The sequence below is a fragment of the Caloenas nicobarica genome, chromosome 6, assembly GCF_036013445.1.
Source record: "Caloenas nicobarica isolate bCalNic1 chromosome 6, bCalNic1.hap1, whole genome shotgun sequence".
Taxonomy (NCBI): Eukaryota; Metazoa; Chordata; class Aves; order Columbiformes; family Columbidae; genus Caloenas; species Caloenas nicobarica.
The window spans coordinates 14,812,683-14,827,243 of NC_088250.1; positions in this window are offsets into that span (position 1 = coordinate 14,812,683).

Below are 14,561 nucleotides of genomic sequence, written 5' to 3' on the forward strand. Positions count from 1 at the left end.
TAGGGAAGATGAAAACAGGTACTTAAGGAATGTGGTAGATTTTTCTAGTGTAGATTATGTGTATATTACATGGGTATGGCTCTTCCTTGTAATGCACCAAAAATATTTGATAATGTTATCTCAGTCGTAAAACTATATCGGTACACTTGTACCAGTTTGGTCATGTAATTCAGATATAACGAAAATTCTGCTACTTCTGATACATGGCACTTTGGGGGGGAAGAAAAAAGTAGATTAGAACATAAGATAACACACAAGTGGCTGCATGGAGTCAGATCAAAGGTCATCTAGCTCTATATGCTTTCTCTGTGTTTGACAAATGAAGCCCAGCAAAGAACATGCAAAGAAAAATAAACAAGAAAAAACAATTTGTTTCAAATGCTGATGTATATGGCAGAAGTTCTTTTCTTTTTTGAAATCATACTGTCTTTGTAACAAAATGGGATGGATTTGTCTCCTACTGTTTGTTGATGAAGGAGGAGTTGGGTGCGTACTTTCTCAGAGAAGAAAAAGAAAATGCAGTGTGTAACAAAATCTCTTGGGAACTTGTTTCTCAGTTGTTACAGGTGAACAGCTAAGCATTTGGGAAGAATTTTTAAGGAATAAATGTTCCTTTGCTTCTTTTAACTTATTGGACTAGGAGAACTAGTTTCCTAGCACAAGTGCATGGTAAAAAGAAAATGCAGCCACGTTTTCTTTCAGTAACGATCTGTGAAAGAACTTATATTGCAGTAACAATGTATGTTTATAGTATACAGAAAGTAGCAAGTGGTAAGTAATTAATCCCCAAAATGGTTATTTGAGACCATTTTAATTTGCACATGGCATTGGTTAAATCGAGAAGTGTCATAAATTGATCTGCCCCATTTTCACTGTTCATGTCAATGTCAGGCTTATAATTTAGTCCTTGATTAATTGCTATATAGAATGCACATGACTCTGCTACTCTCTTTTGAAGAAGTGTTCAGACTTCAAGTTTTGTAGTCTGTAAGTACGGTCAAAAACCTCTTATTAATAGTGTTCAAAACTCAACAGGCAATTCAAAATTTAAAGCAATCCTTAGGCATAAAGAGTATGCTTAAGATGTTGGCTGTCAGACTCCAAAGATTCTTGAGGTATCTGTCCCAGTGGGAAAAAACCCGACACCCAAGCTCCTGAACAGTAGTGTCACAGGCTGTGCCAGTCTTATTGGTGAGCAGAGTTTAAGTGATAAGTTTGTCCCAACTGTTAAAGAATTTATAGTGTATTCAGCACAATTAAAGCAGAACAGACAGGGTTGGCAAATACCCGCTGAAAGGGCCTTGTAGCCAGCCCTTGCAGCTATCAGATTTACTCTGAGTTCAAAAGCTACTGCAGAAATTACATTAAGATATCTGATTAAAAATTATATTAACTAGAAGGATGTCATGATCTTTTTAAAAATCAGAGTAAGATGATTATTACTTGTTCTTTTTTCTTTTTTTTTAAATTTTGCTTAGGTTTTATCTGAAGTATTTAATTGACTTTTAATCCCCTGTTAACTAAGTCAACTGAATACAGACTTATGTGGTTTGTCTCCTACTGAAATGAGTGCATCAGCTCCTTAACAGTACATAGAACCATTCAAAATATTTTTAGATAAGAAAGGAAGGCTCTAGCATTCACTTACTGTGCATGTAACTTACACTTATTTGTTTACTGCATCGTTACACAAAGTGTTGCCAGGAGACTTTGTCATGCTTATTTTCAATCATGCACTAGGATAGACTCCTGTAGACTGTGCGCTTCCTCCTTTTGTACTCTACCTTTATTTCTTTTTTAATAAAGGAGCTAGCAGCTAACACCTTGGAGAATAAAATACATATTTGTATGACTGAAAAATTGGGAAATTTTGTTCACATGTGATAGTGGGAAATAAAAAGCATTTATTGTTCTGTGCAATAATTGGAAAATTGATTTATTTTTAGTTTCCAATTATATTTGGTATTTTTAACAGTAATAAAAGTCGTTACCATCTTATTATATAATAACTTGGACATGAGATCTGCACCTTACTTGTTTAAATGAGTAGTAGTCCACAAAGCCAAATTCTGCTGCCTTTCTCTTGTGGGTAATTTCAATCGAATGACTGTTGATTACAAGTGTGATTAGCAAGATGAGCAAGATTTAGCTGGAAAAGAACTATTTGGGTGATTGCATTCTTTCTGTAGGGAATATAAGCAATACAGTCTTGAAAGTCTTGCTGCTGGAGAACTTCTGTTATCTTTAATGAACTTCATGTCTCATTTGTATAAATTTAAGTGTGTGTCAGTTTGTGTGTGAGTACAGAAATACAAGTTTATATATATGCCCATAAGCATATTGTATTAGCTAATAATAATCAGAGATATTCTAATTATTGTTAGTAGCATTTCTTTATATTGTAGAATTCTATGTTTCATATGTATGATGTCAAATAAGGACTTTGTACTTAAACTCTAAAAAAATTAATTTTGAAGTTAGCATCATTCCTGGGAAGGAGTAAAGCAAAGATCAAATATTGGAAGTATAGACAGAAAAGCTTAAGAAATTGTTAGTGAAAATCAAACAAGAATAATGGGGAAAAATTGGCAAGGGCTGGATTTTCTCAGAGAAAACAGTTTGGAAGTTGAGAACTGTGTATTAAAATTGTACACTAAAAAGAGATTAGGAGACTCTTTAGAAAGCAAAGCAGAGATGATGATGATGAAATACAGATGCTGATTTTTTTATAAAACAGCTTTCCTACTTCAATAGTACTAGATTTTAATGAATTTTTGGTTAGGCCCAGGTATAAATCACTAGGAATCTGTAGAAAAGTGCCTACACGTTTAAGCAAGCTCTTGTGTTGAAACCCATACTAGTTTCCAAATTAAGTTTGGACTTGGTCAGATTCTGTTGATATGTTATGTATAAAAAACAAAACTACTGTAAACTATTTGAAAAATATTGTATGGGTAGTGGAATATATGGGAATAATCAGCACTCTGCACAGGTGACAAAGTCAGACTTATCCTAGAGCATAAATTCATTTCAGGATGAAGTCCTAAGTGCCAAGAAATGTTATGCTGAATAGCTGTTCCTGGGATGAAGAATTTAGAAGTTACTTATAAGAAAAGTTTGGATTTTTAGTGGACCCACATTGTTTGAAATATTTAGCAATTAATTAGAATTTAAAGAAGGAAGTTATGTGATACTGAACACATTAAAAACAGACAAACAAACAGAACAACCAAACCAAAAAACACTTAAGGAGAATGGGAGGAATTTTAAATAGTGGTATACCTTAATAGATGCTGGGTTTACTCCACTTTCAATCCGCCTTGCCTACTGATAAAAATTTTTCTCTTAGATTTGATGACCTTTGAGGATGCCAGATCCTGTTTTGAAAAGGTTTTTTAAATCATCACAGATAACTCAACTATTATTTTTTCAAGTTTACAGAAGTCATTAAAATGTAAACTCCAGTGAATTAAAACACTGGTAGAAATGGAACAGCAAAGGGGGCAGTTTCCATGTCATGTGTAATGAATCAGACTTAAACATGCATCTAAGATGACTGCAGTTTTCTATTTTCTTTTAGGCGCTACTCCATTCCAAAACCATGCAAAATGTCTTGGTATTTATCTTGATAAATGTATTCAGTATTCAATGTATACCTGAAGATTTGACTCTAGTTCCTGAACAATTCAGTTTCTAGCCATTGCAAAGTTGTAAGTGTGTGTCATATTCTGATGCTGAGGACAAAGCTGAGGATATTGATGGTAAAGATTTGCTGTTCTCATATGTAGGTAGGGAAGTGATTTTGGGAAGTTGGGGGAGGAGAAGTTTGCAGTATTCAGCCTCTTCCCAGCAGAGCTTCTAATGACAGGTTGCACCATCTCTTCTGCCTGCATATCTTGCCCTACACAGAACAACAATGAGGAAATACATACTAGATGATTGGCAAGATGATTGCTAACAGTGTTGACATTCATTATCTTTCTTATCTAACACTTCACTGATATTATATGGTTTACGTGTGAGAGAATTTATTTGCAATTGTATTAGAACTGGAAAAATGGTTGAGTGAGACATCCAAATAGTAGGGATTGTTGCCTCTTTTTATTTTAGTCTTATAACAGCAAAAGCACTGATAGGTGGTGGAGTTGTAATAAATTTAGAACTTCAAATATTCATGTTGCACACAGTTGGTGGGTAAAATGTAATGGCACAGAAATTCCTAGTTTAAAATGCTGATTTGTTTTTTTAATAGACTAATTTTATGAGGACTAATGATATCTTTTGTCATAGAGTGCAGTAGAACAAGGAGAACCAAATCTCATGCTTCAGCATATAAAGCAGGTGCCAGAAAGGGATTGGTTTAGGCCCTTAAGTCTCCTCCTGCACTTGTGTGTGCAAGTGCACAGTGAGTTGCATATCTACTGAAATCTGCCCTGTAGTACTGGCTGTTGGTCAGAGCATGACCAGAATGTCAGACACTTAGAGGAACGCGATAGATCTTATGCTCCGGTAGGAAATGTTCCTTTTAAGAGGCCAACAACAAAAATAACATGGCATGGTATCTTGTGCTACACCTAACTACTGCTAGTCATTAAGTAATAGAACAATTTCACAAATGCCACCATAGTCTGAGTTGTCTTCTTGTATGGTAAAGTAGGCAATTGGCAATGCTAGCCTTTGGTTATCATCTTCAATTTTGAGGTTTTTACTATGCTAATTACCATGATTAATTAAAAATAACAGGATTCACTGAAGTTCTTTGGATTTGTGTTTTAGCATTAGAATATTTTTTAAAAATTTTTCTACTGAAGCATTTGCTGTGGTTTTTACTGACAGATGCAACAAAAGAGAATTCTGCTTTGGCATTAATATGATTCATTTTTAATTATTTTCTAACTAGTCCACCTTTAAAGGTAAGACTTTTTAATATAGCTGTAAATAGTTAAGAAGTCTTTTTGCAAGGGTTTATTGTATATCTGTCAATTTCTGACCAGCAGAATAGATGGCAGTTGTTTTCAAATACTACTGACCTCATGCTTAGAAAAATGATTTAGCAGCATTTCATTATTTAATTCTTAATAGTTCATTTCTTATCAAACAGAATGTAGTGCTTGTTTGGAACAAGTAGTTGTTACTGCCTATGGAGCAGCTTCCGTATGATCCAACAGCAGGCTAAATATTTTTCGTAAACTCTGCAGTTGAGGTGAATAGGCTGAGGATATTTTTATTTGTTGCATGTGTTACTGTCATTTTATGTGTCAGACTATACTTTTAGTCCTTCATATTTGAAAGTTATTAAACAGGCTTTCTGCTTGACTTTGGTGCCATTGTTTCATGTATTGATTTATAATACTTGTTTTATTGTGAAATAAGATTTTACCTCTGAGAATTTTAAAAAATCATCCCCAGCTCTGCATTAGTGTGAAGTAATCTCCGTTTCCTGGCCTAAATTCTTGCATGGACAGAGGTGGAACAGCTGCAACATCCTGACTGAAGATTTTGCATTTTGTCTCAGAAGGGAAAGTAGTGAAATTGGGCCAATATCCTGACCTTGAGTACACTGCAGTCTCTACAGATTTATCCAAAAAAGCCATCTTCAAACAGGAAGGGTTATTAATTGGAGGAAATTTCCTGGGTAAGCCAGCCAGGTTTAAGTGTGCATTGTGAAAGGCTCTTACTATTCAGTAGCTCAATCTAGCAAGCTGTATTCCTGCAAACAGAGATTTGACGAAAGACCAGAGTGCCACACCTCTGTGCATAGGTGTGGGAAGCACATTTATCATTGCTTTGTCTGTGACACAAAAGACATTGCTGATTTTTAATTCTCTGAGGTGATGAGCCTCCTGGCCCTGTCTCAGAAGAAAAATATGCCTACCTCAGAATCAACAAAAATCTGTATCATAAAGTATCTTGCTGTCCTTTTCTATTTCTCCAATGACTTCTTCCACAGCTGTTGCTCTTGCTTTGACTCCCTGTGGTTCTCAGGGTGCAAAATATACACCCACTTACTCCAGCTACTGCTAGTTACTGTTGTGTTGATTATTTTGGCAGGAATGCTTGCACAGCTGCTTCTCTTCTTTCATAAAACATCCCTGGGGACTGAAATCCTTGTTCTGATGACAGTGAGAATGTTTTCAGCTTGTACTGTAGTGAGGTAAGAGCTCCTAAAATCAGCTTTTAGCCTACAGAATTTAAATATACCAACTGTGAGACTGCTTGTAACATGGCAGTGCCATCTGCTAGTGCTTTACAATCCCCTGAACAAAAGTGAGGTTTTTAAGTTTATAGTGCAGCATCATCTGCCTTGTATTTTATTCTCATTACATTGCTACAGCTCATACTGTATGAACTCTGTAAAAAAAAAAAAAAAACACAAATCAGCTAGTTATGCCTTCTTAGCAGAATAAAATAACAAAAGCAATTCCAGGGTGCCAATATCAACGTGGATGAAGCAGGAACAGATACAGGAGATCTTTGGCAACTGGAAGCGTTAATTAATTTCTCAGATGAGATAAAAGCAGATGCAGATGAGAACAGCAAAGCAGTGGAACAGGTTGTCCAGGGAAGTTTTGCTGTCTTCAATCTTGGAGGTTTTCAAGACCTGACTGGCTAAAGCTTTGAGTGACCTGATCTCATAGCTGACCTTGCTTGGAGCAGGAAACTAGACATGAGGCCTCCTGAGGTCCTTTCCAACCTGAATTGTCCTATTATTCAAATCTTTTGAGATCAAGAAAAGCTTGAAGGTGTCTAGCATCTCACAAGGCCCATACAACCTGCCACAATCTGGCCTGATGTTTACCTGCAACATTTTCCTTTAATTGATTGCCCTTCTTTCCAGTGAGGCCGCTCACATCTCCTGCTTCTGTTAGGTGACCTGCATCTGTGTGGAATGCTACCTAAAACCTATTTCCCACATCCACTGCTCTGCACCAGACTCTAGTACAAAGATTGTACCAATGAGTTGTGCCCAAGGCTGCAATGGAATTTCTATTTAACTTCCATTAAGTTATACTGGAGAGAGTAGAGGACAAGGACAGTGTGTACCATGTTCTTTATATTTTCAAGAAGTCTTTTGTTATTTTATTTTATGTAGTCAACTACTGAAGTTAATTTCCTTACCTTTTTCATGCTGATAATAGTGCTGTATGTGATCAATTAACCAGTTTTTCTACTTTTCCTGCTTTTATCACACTGTTTGCAACAGAATAAACTTTTTGACCTGGCCAGTCAAGCCACATTCATCCTTTCACTCCAGCCATTCCTTAATTCCCATGATTTTTCTAACACCTAAAATAAACGAATCACTGTGTGAACCAACACAGGCTCATCGCGGGAAGCAACCAGACGCCACAAATGCAATTGCAAAGAGCAAATTTATTTTAGCTACCTCGCTACTGGGGGATCTCCAAAGCAGCACCTAAGCTCCTGGGCAGAGATGACACAAGCGGAGGCACAGGCACTGCAGAATTCAGCCCTGGTAGAAGGTCACTGGGCCTGCTGCGCTCACCTGTATTTCAAGGCTTTAAGCAGGCGCAGCCTTACGGTCTTTCTCACAACAAAGCAGGAATCTCAGGCAGAATGATAAGGTGCCTTAGAGTTTCTCACAGGGCTATGTTATCTAACACAGAGGTTCTACTTGTCAAGCACACAAGGTCCAGTAAAACAATTAGTGTGATGTATGTGCTTTTTCTACACCCCAGCTGCAGTCACTTGAGCGTATTTACAATTAGCCTCCTTGCCATTCTTGTGCAATTCCCATACAATCGCACCTTGCATTTCAGATTTTCCTTTTACTAATTCCACTTTCCCTCTTGTCCCCTCTGTTCAGTGCTGTTAGCTATATTTATATATATACATACATAATGGTGGTTGAGTTACCCAAATATCTAGTATAATATATGTATCTAGTAACCAAGTAGGTGAGGAAAAATAGAGCAGTAGCCCTAGTACTTGGCTTTGTCCAACCACTTTGTTCCCTGAGGAGCACCAAGTAGTGTGGACGCTGTGTAAACATACGTCTTATGTGTTAACAGTGTGATCTTTCCTCCCAAAGAACAAATCATGACATGTGAATCTCGCAAACTGCATACTTTTCACTGGGATTTTTAAAAGTGTTCAGCATCCTGCTACAAGGGAACCTGACAGGTACCACTGGGGGATGAGCTCAGCTGAGTGTTACCCCTTCTGAATTTCTCATTTTTTAGTACAGTAGATCTATAAACTGAGCTACAGACTTTTCCTATACAAACAATTCTCAACAAATAGCCAAACACAATTAGCCCAGAGAACTGACCTCATTTTTATGATCTCTCTGATTTATAATGTCACAACTGATGGAATACTGGGTGCTGAGCCTCGGCTGTTGTTTCCTTCAGCTGATAAAGTACATTGGCTTATAATGGTAATTGTTCTAGTATCACTGTGGCACAGTAACATCACTGTTCCCTGTCTTCTGCTCCCTGGTCTCTCTGGAGAGTGAAGCTTTATGTAACCTGCGTATGGTGAAACTAATGATAATATTTTTACTAATGATAATATTCTTTGAATGCTGCCTCCGTTTCCAGAATACTTGACTGACATTCATTAGTGTAATCTCTTAGTGACCCGTTAATTATAACACATAAAATAGTCCTCATTCTATAGATAAGGAAATTAAGATGTTATAAAACTAGACATGACTGCATATGACAGGACTCTGAATTTACTATGCAGTACACTATTCATCCACAAATTTTAAAAGACCTTAGAAAATATCTCTATTTTTATAGCACAGGAAACTAAGGCAAAATACGCACTTGTTTAGGAATACACAAAAGATCTGTAATAGAACTAAAAATAGACTCTGACCAGGGGATTGTTACTCTTATAGCTATCAAGCTGCTGCTAAAGCATAAAGGAAAATGTGACACGCTATTGGTATGTTTTTCCTGGAGTTAGTAGCACGTGTGGTATTAGTTCAGTATCAGGACTAGTAGGTTTGCAGCTTAAAGCTTGACATGGACTGAACACATGCCCCATTTCCTAGACAGGCTGTAGCTTGTGCTCAGCTCAGGGCTGCTGGAACCAGATCGGTGTTAGAGGCTGCAGTACAGGTGCACCCTGTATCAGTGACAAAGCCAGAGAGAGGAGGAATCCAACATTACCTATTAGTAAGCTGCTAGATCATTTCATTTGGATATCAGTAAGGAGACAGCAGGCAGTGAATTATCAGTGGTTCCATCCCATTTTCAGTTTAGCCACTCAAGCCACAAAAATATTGTTGTTTTGCTTTCATATTCAGATGTGAATATTTAGATGTAATGTCACTTATTGCAACTTGTCAAGTGATGTTATACCTGGTGCTCCTGAAAACTAGAGGTTGTGTGCTATGGTTTGGAGATACAGCCTGTGTTTGTTTTTAAACTAGCTGTTATTTTGTTTGCTAAATTATTACAACTTGCTGTCTTTTTTTTACAAAACCTACATGTGTACTTGGTTGTGTTCCCATTTGAAAATGGGCTGGACAACCGCGTTTTCTTTTTGATTGGGTAATAAAGCACACAGCCCTGCTTTCTACCTTGCAGGGATGATAAATTGCTTTTCAGTGGTTTGCCCAAAACTATAAAAGTATTAGGCGATAAAACCAAATTTTGTCTCAGCATTCAATAATATTTTGGTCTTTCAGCAGTTTTTCTTGTTCTCCTTAGATAAAAAAAAAAATGGTTCACTCACTGATCAGGTATAGGAGAAGCAGAAGTGGACTAATCACTTGATTAGTATGGCATGTTTGGTATTTCATCTACTAATTCACACTGAATAGCAGTCTTCTTTTCTGTTGGTGTATTAGATCATGTTAATTTACTTAAGTCAGCAGCAGCACCTCACTCAAACACAGCAAATCTTAATTGGCAACAAACTAAATATACAGTACAAAAATATTCATTAAATTATTTGTTTGCATAGTTTACGAACAAACTTTATTTAGGGATGGCTAATGAACTTTCTCAATTGAACTTTCTTCTGTTAATCAATATTATCAAATCGGGTCGAGTCATTGTGATTTCAGAGATAGTTGCATACATAAATCCTGACACACAAAACTTTAAACAGACCCATAGGAAAGACAGGCATAGTGGGATAGAAATTACAGTTGACTTCTGGCACCCGTAAGACACTAATGGCCTAAGACTGTTATGCCTTCCTGAGAGACCTCAACCTTGAGTAGAGGAATCATTAGGGAAAGTCAGTAACCAGACTTTGACCAGCCCAGAATACCAGTCTGCTTCTGGTCTGATTGTGAACAAATAAACACAAAGCTGCCTAAGATGTATTAGGCTTTTGACACTAGATGAAATAATCTTAGAATCATAGAGTGGCTTGGGTTGGAAGGGACCTTTAAAGGTCATCTAGTCCAACCCCCCCTACCATGAATAGGGACAAATGTATCCTATAATAAATGTAGCTTATAGTTTGTGGTGATTTTTTAATATATATTTTAATAATAGAATTCTAACAAACACTGACCATCAATAGTGTGCTTTGATGCTAAGGCACAAAAATAGATCTTAAAAATGGACCCAACTTCAGAGAGCTGATGACCAATGTTAAATGTATTTGTCACTTCTTTATAACTTACCAGCTATTATTATTTGTATTTGAAAAAGTGTTTATCAGATGTTTCTGTAGATATACGATAAAAAACAGCCCTCTATACACCACTTAGTCTTGGAATCTTACCTAGCAATCAGTTGGGCAGATGATTAACTTTAGCTGATAAATAGTTGGACACCTATGATTTGCCCGAATCAAACATTAGCTAAATACAAGTGTAATCATAGGTGAAAAAAGGTAAAGGAGAGAGTAGACAGCAGTAACAAATGTATGTTGGTATTTTTTTGTGTGCTTTCTGGAAGCGTAGACTGCTTTTGCTCAAAAGGAATGAGCAGGTTAGTTCAGTGCCCTCCCAGCCATTATGGTGAATCTGGCCTTTCATCTTCAAAGGACTTTCCAAACATTTATTAATTATCTTTACAACATTCCATGAGACTAGTAGATAAATATTACCCTGCTTATGAGAAACTGAAACATAAAGGTGGAGTCATTTGTTGGTGGCCACCTGGTGAGTCAGCAATGAATCCAAGATCAGAATCCAGCAGTGCCTGGCACCCAGCCTGTTGGTCAGTTGCTGGATTTATTCTCTTTCTCAGTCTTCTCTTCCTGTGTGCCAAAGCCTCCTTTTTTTTTTTTCCCCCTCCTTTTTTTTTCCTCCCATTTGCCTTCCACTTCCCACAGGCCCCTGTGGAGATCAGATCATGTCCACATTGGCAGGTACAGTCTTGAATTTTCTTTCTTCCCCCATCCTTTCCTACTGAAGTAGATGTCCAGCCTTAAGTTTTCTTGGGTCCTGTCTTTGGCCTGAGCATTTCAGAAAAAGTAATCAACCTTGAATTGAATGTATCTTGCATTTGTTAATTTATCAGAGCATAACTGTATAATTTTACTAAATAAATGGCTGTACCTAACAAAGCTGAATCACAAACATGAATTTCACTTCTTCAATTACTTAATGAATTTTTTTTTGATGGCTTCCTTTAAATCTCTAAGTCTAGGCACCTATACAAAATGTTAAAGAACTGAAACATTTTTATTCCAAACAGTGATTCCCACAGCCAATTTCCATGTGTTTAATTGTATAAGAAATAATGATTGTGAAGACAAGCATGTTCCCCCAGACAATTTGGAATGATTCTCACCGTCCTAGTGAGTAGCTCCTTCAGTTACTACTACAACCTTTTATTCACTACAACAGAACAAGCTTATATATTGTAGAGCCCTCATATTCTCGTTTCAGACTGCCTTCTAAAAATCAGTCAGGACAAGTTCCCCATTAAGACTCCATCCAAGGGTTCTGATCACTCCAAGCAATCATCCTGGAAGAAGTTATATAAGGCCAAACTCACGCCATGTAAAGTGCAACTAAGTAATAGCGTTTCGATTGTTTGGCTGTAGGCTTTTTCAGTGGAAAATGCTGGACACAAAGACTGAAAAAGACTTTGGGGAAACTGAAAGCAGCTCTCTATCTCCCTGAACCTCCCTCCTTCCACAATGTAGCTGTAATACCTAGTGCAGAAGTGCTGCCAAGTCTCAACGTAGAAATATTGGCAAAATACTCTGCGGATAACATACAAACCAAAACCATACCATATTAATAAACATATGCTGTCCTAAAGATTTAGCATGTCTACAACAGCCTCAGTAAGGTTTTTAGAGAGTAAAGGTTTGATCTGTTTTCCTAAACTTAGACATTTGTTATCATCTGAGATGACAGAGGGTATCCTGCGTGCCACCCAGTTAATACCCCAGAAGAGCATGGGTCTCTTACAGGACCTATGTTGTATTTGCCATTTGGGTGTCTCAGATACACACGAGTCTCTCAAACTAGATGTCTATGTTTAAGCAGTTTATTTTGGTCTTATGTAGCATGTAGTCACTGTGCAGTTTTTTTAGCTAAATTAATCACCATTTTGAAACTTGTTATGCACAACAACATAAAATACTCGTTTTGCAACAGGAGGTACAAAATTGATTGCTGACAGTAAGAATGTAGTCAAAACAGAAAGACTACAGAAGAAAGGAATTCACAAATGAAAAACCTGTGCTCCTCAGGCTGGATGTAAATATTGTGTAAATAGACATTAGTTAGAGGTTTAATTGTGTCAATGTTTTCTTCCATAATTATATGTTACAACAACTCTTCTGTTTGTTCGCAAGGCTAAATACATCACAACAATGCTTCTGATCATGTCTGACATCCAGACCATTGCACCTTCACTTAAGAAACATCCTCTGCCTGTTGATCCTGTATAATTTTCCAACCACTTTGGAGCCCTATACTTAATTGACTCTGGCATGGACTCTCATCCTGAAAACACTTGGATGCACGTGCATAATAAGTACTTGACTATTTCTACTGAATACAGTAATGGGCAATTATGTGTTTTATGGGACTGAAGACCTACTTAGTGAGCAGCCCGTAGATTTAAAAGACTACTTACTTGACATTTACCTTGAAAAGCAACTCAAGTCAGTCTCTTTTGCAGTGAAGCAACAGCCCTGCCTCAGCCTCACTTGACGTCAGAAAAAAATATCCATATACTGTATTAAGAAACAATTTGAAACCCACTGATCTTGCCATTGTTTTACTTTTTCCATGTGCTAACCTATGCACTGTAGTTTAAGAATATAGCTAATATACAGCTGTTCCTTGCAGTACCAGTAATATGCAGACTTTGTTAAATTTTTTTTCCTTCTCGCTGTTTGAAGTTGTTTGAAAATATTTGCTCTTTTTCCTGACACTGATATATCAGGAAAGGATTCTTGCTAACTCACGTTTGACTCACATGCCAGACTTCATATGATCAGGAGCCCTATGATGTTGCTAGCTTTCTGTATCGGTTCCCTTAATGTTTGATCTTCTGCTGTGCAAAATCTTAAAGATTTGATTGTGTTTATTATAATAATTTGACCTTGATTTAAACTGAATTGACTCATAAGCACTGAATACAGACTTATTTTTCATGAGGAGTTCTTCTGTAATATCTAGTTATTTACAAGCCTTCCCCAAATTCAAGTCAACATTTCCTTTTCAAACGAGATCAGATTTTGACCATTTCTTCTTCACATACACTGACTCTACTTAGTGGATCTGTAATGGGATTTACTTAGAGTTGTCCCAAAAGAGAGGTCCACAGCCTGCAGTTAGAGAAATTGAGTGCTGAAAGTAATAAAGTTTCCACGATCATAGAATTATTTAGTTTGGAAGGGACCTCTGGAGGTCATCGAGTCCAATGCCCAGTTCAAAGCAGGTCCCAGAGCATGTTACTCAGGGTCTTGTCCAGTTGAGTATTGCACACCCCCAGGATGGGAATTCCCCAGCCTTTCTGGGTAATCTTAATCTATTCCAGTATTTGACCAGCTTTGTGGTAAAAAAATATATCTTTTAACTGTTGGAATTTCTCATGTTCCAACTTGTGTCTGTTGCCGCTCATCCTATTAGTGTGCACCTCCAAGTAGAGTCTGGCTCCATCCTCTCTGTAGCTTCTGACAGTATTAAGATGTACCCTGAGCCTCCTTTTCTCCAGTGTGAACAGGCCCTGCTCCCTCAGCCTCTTCTCTTAGGTGGTGTGCTCCAGCCCCCTGACATCTTGGTGGCCCTTTGCTGAACTCACTCCAATATGTCAATCTTTTTGTTGTCCAGAGGAATAAAAAACTGGTCACAGTACTCCAGATGCAGTCTCACAGGTGCCAAATGGGGGAAAGGATGGATTCCATTGGCCTGTTGACTACACTCTTGTTAAAATGACTCAAGGTGTAGTTGGCCGTCTTTGCTGCAAGGACACACTGCTTCATGTTCAACTCATCCAGCCTTGAATAACTGTGTTCAGTTTTGGGCCACTCACTACAAGAAAGACCTTGAGGTGCTGGAGAGAGTTCAGAGAAGGGAACAGAGCTGATGAAGGGTTTGGAACACAAGTGTGCTGGGGAGCGGCTGAGGGAACTGGGAGGTTCAGCCTGGAGAACAG